The sequence below is a fragment of the Nannospalax galili genome, unplaced genomic scaffold, assembly GCF_000622305.1.
Source record: "Nannospalax galili isolate Female #2095 unplaced genomic scaffold, S.galili_v1.0 scaffold518, whole genome shotgun sequence".
NCBI lineage: Eukaryota > Metazoa > Chordata > Mammalia > Rodentia > Spalacidae > Nannospalax > Nannospalax galili.
Window position 1 is genome coordinate 288,571 of NW_008342851.1, and position 3,233 is coordinate 291,803.

The window sequence follows — 3,233 nt, forward strand, 5'->3', positions numbered from 1 at the left end:
AAAATATTTAAAATCATAATTCCTAATTTTATAAAATGTGAGCAAATTTCTTATGTAAAAAATTAAGGTCTAGCCAGGCGTGGTACCACACACCTTTAATCCCAGCACTTGGGAGGCAGAGGCAGGCAGATCTTTGTGAGTTCAAGGACAGCCTGGTCTACATAGCAAGTGCTAGGACAGCTGGGGCTTTAAAGAGACCTGTCTCAAAAAAAAAAAAAAATTAAGGTCTTTTCAGAAAGTTAAGATATATCTATTTTATTTTTAGCTTGTAAACATTCCTATTTATCAAGGACAATGACCTTGTATGATATTTCTATTATATGTACTTATCTGAAAAGGAAAAAAATCAGTAAAATATCAGCAAGGAATTTGGCTATGTTAGGTATTTTTCATAAACACATACATCCATACATGCACATGAAAAACTACTAGCGAAAACAGATTTTAATAGAAATTTCTAATCAGAAAATATAATTTCATAGTTCATAACATTATAGTTAAGGAAATATAGTTCAGAAGATGATATTTTAATATGTTCGTGACTTTTTAAAAAAAATGTTTTAAAGAGCGGGGCTGGAGAGATGGCTCAGCGGTTAAGAGCACTGACTACTCTTGCAGAGGACCCGGGTTTGATTCCCAGCACCACATGGCGGCTACAAACTGTCATTAACTCCAATTCCAGGGGAATCCAAAACCCTCTTCTGACCTCCATGGCATATGTTTTTAATCAGATAGGTTTTAGATTTTAAGTCATAGCCTGGACAGATGTCCTCAGTTGTTTTTTGAAGGAAGTATCTAGTACATTTGGAATTTATTTTTTTTAATTTTTAATTTATGGGGAATGAGTATACTTGATTTTGATCTTTTACATTTTATTACTTTAATTTTATATATGTATGAATGCAATGCTTGCATGTATATAAGTGCACTTGTGTTGTGCAAAGCCCAAGGAGACCAGCAAAGGGCATTGGATCCCCTGGAACTACAGTCACAGAAGGTTGTTAGCCACCATGTGGGTACTAGGAATCAAACCCAGGTCCTCTGCAAGAGCAGCCAGTGCTCTTAACTCCTGAGCCATCTCTCCAACCCATTTTTTTATTGTTTTGTTTTGGTTTTGTTGTTGTTTTGTTTTTTGGGTTTTGTTTGTTTGTTTGTTTTCCCTGACAGGATCTCCCAAGTCCCAGCCAGCGTGGAAGAAGTCACTGTGTGGACCAGGCTGGCCTCGAGAGATCCACCTGCCTCTGCTTCCTAATGGCTGAGATTAAAGGCATGCATCACCGTGCCCAGCATTGTTTTTCACTTTTTGAGATGAGGATCTGTGTTGTACAGACTGGCCTTGAACTGTACTCAGGTTATTCTTGTGTCTCAGTCTGCTGAGTAGCTAAGGCTACAGTGTGCACCACTATACCTAGCATACAATGATTTAATTTTTGGCAATAATGATAAATGTAAGAATAATTACCAAAAAATGGGACAATTCAAGGAAAACATCACTGTTTAAAACACTAACATTAAGATTAATAGATTAAGGGCCTGGGGAGGTGGCTCAGTGGTTAATAACACTGACTGTTCTTGCAGAAGACCTGGGTTTGGATCCCAGCACTCACATGGCAGCTAACAACTGCCCGAAACTCCAGTTCCAGGGGACCCGACAGCCTCTTCTGTCCTCCGCGGGCATTGTATGACATGGGTGCACTTACCTACACGCAGGCAATACACACACACACATAAAAATAATTTAAAAATATTTAAAAGATTAATAGATTAAAAATTGGGTGTGGTGGTATGAATTTATAATCTCAGCTCTTGGGAGGCTGAGGCAAGAGGATACAGAAAATTCCAGGCCATTCTGGAACACATAGAGAGACCATATTCCACCACCACCCCTCCAAAAAAAAAAAAAGTGCACCACTAATCTTAGGACTTGGGAGGTAGATGCAGGAGTATAAGAATTCAGGGTCATCTTCAGCTACGTGGAGAGTTCAGGGCTAGCCTGGAGCTAAATGAGGCTCTCAGAAACAAAGTTTTCTCAGGAAGGAATGTGAGAGCAGAGAGAGACAAGAACTTCATCCTGGCTGAATTATTGATTTGTTTATTTTGAGGAAATTTTGTAATAAAAATTGGGGCTGGATTACAGATACAGAATGTCATAGTAACAGTTAAGTGTATTTGGTGCTTCTGTGGCATTGCTATACAGTTGCCTCTATGTAAATTACTTCTGAATTTTCACAAAATTTGTGAGGTATCTTTATTACCACATTTTACGATAAGGAAAATAAAGCCCTGAACAGTTAAGTAACTGACCAAGGATGATGTATATTATATAGAGGAAAGGGAACTCTTTTAAAAGCCTGGGAAGAAATTTTCAGTCTCAGGAAGTCACTTTATGTTCTGAGCTGAAGACTGACGTCAGAGAGCTGTTTTAAGATTTCTCAGGCATAGGTACTGAGGATGAATTGAGAACGGTTAAGTTAGGAAATTTCACTAATAAAAAAGCTAAATGATACATACCTGAACTGTAGCCTAAATGAAATATTTATAGTCAGCTCGTTGGTGTTCAGAATGACAGAAAAAGCTTTGTTTCAAACCTGTGTGTCGTGGAAAGGGCCAATTAGGTCACTTACATTAACATGTTAAAGTCAATAATTTAGAATCCACAAAATAAGTATAGTAGCCATTTTTATAGATCCTTTTGAAATTCTGTCTTATTTGTATTAGTTATCAATTTCAAAATCTAGAGAAGCTGTATATTTTTAAGAATATGTAAATGTTTGTGGTTTTGTTTCTGTATTATTAATAACAAACCATGCCCAAAGTGTGGTTTTCCTTGTGTAACCATCAAGGCCCCAGTATGGAGGGACATGACTAAAAGCATCTCTTATGAAAGAACAGCAGCTAACAATAAGGCTGGGAATCAACAAGTAGGAATAAATGAGAATCAGAAGTGTACCGTTGAGGTATATCTTCAGTTCTTGGATTAATGATTAGGGTATTCATAGAAACCCAGTGTGAAGAATTCCATCAACAGGCTACTACTGACTCATAAAATATAATATCTGTTTATTTAAATGGGAAAAAATGTTACGTGCATTTTCTAGAATTGTTCAGAATAACTAGAGTGGCAGAAGCTTTTTTTTTTTTTTTTTTTTTTTTTTTTTTTTTTTTTTTTTTAAAAAAAAAAAAAAAAAAAAAAAAGAGGACGATAAATCTTTCACTGTGATATATCAAAATAA

At 36.3% G+C, this 3,233-nt stretch overlaps 1 protein-coding gene across 8 annotated transcripts in view; it reads left to right on the forward strand.

Moving 5' to 3' along the window:
• Positions 1 to 3,233, forward strand: part of Erbin (erbb2 interacting protein) — a 133,574-nt gene that overhangs the window by 117,873 nt on the left and 12,468 nt on the right. The window lies entirely within an intron of this gene.